Genomic DNA, 1,033 nt, shown 5'->3' with positions numbered 1-1,033 from the left:
CGCTTACATTACTCTGGCTGTAGGAGCCTCATATATTATTATTATTATTATTATTATTATTATTATTATTATTATTATTATTATTATCATTATCATTATTATATTACTATTGTATTTATTGTCATTGTTACCGTTGCTGCCGTTCGTTGGTGTTGTTGTTTTTGATGTTGATATTATTATTATTATTATTATTATTATTATTATTATTATTATTATTATTATTATTATTATTATTATTATTATTATTATACTATAATAATAATAATAGTAATAGTAATAATAATAATAATAATAATAATAATAATAATAATAATATAATAATAATAATAATAATAATAATAATAATAATAATAATAATAATAATAATAAATAACAATAATAATAATATTAATAATAATAATAAAAGTAATAATAATAATAATAATAATAATAATGATAATAATAATAATAATAATAGTTATTATTAGTAGTATTTCTTATACTTTTTATTATTAGCACTACTATTGCTACTACTACTACTACTACTACTACTAGTTACTACTACTACTATTATTACTTCCATTATTACTATAACTACTACTACTACTACTACTACTACTACTACTACTACTACTACTAACTACTACTACTACTGCTACTACTACTACTACTACTACTACTACTTCTATTACTATCATTACTATAACTACTACTACTACTACTACTACTACTACTACTACTACTACTACTAATAATAATAATAATAATAATAATAATAATAATAATATCATAACTATTCCGAAACGTTTGAGACACAACGCTCTTTCTCGCGGAGGATCCTGGATTCTATTCCCATTGAGTGACGGTGTCCCATGGTGTGGCAAAGGGTTTGACATTGTTTTGGTGACTCGATAAACACTGCCGGACGCCTGGCTCTCCTAAATCCTTCCACGTGTTGCTGCTAATTCCTCGACTCTGTCACCCAGGTCAAACTCTTCCTCTTTCTCTTCTCTCTGTCTCTTCTTGAACTCATCCTGCCAGGCCGGCAGGCGTT

This window comes from Scylla paramamosain, chromosome 9 (assembly GCF_035594125.1).
Source record: "Scylla paramamosain isolate STU-SP2022 chromosome 9, ASM3559412v1, whole genome shotgun sequence".
In the NCBI taxonomy this organism is placed as follows: domain Eukaryota; kingdom Metazoa; phylum Arthropoda; class Malacostraca; order Decapoda; family Portunidae; genus Scylla; species Scylla paramamosain.
This window is presented reverse-complemented; position numbering follows the sequence as displayed.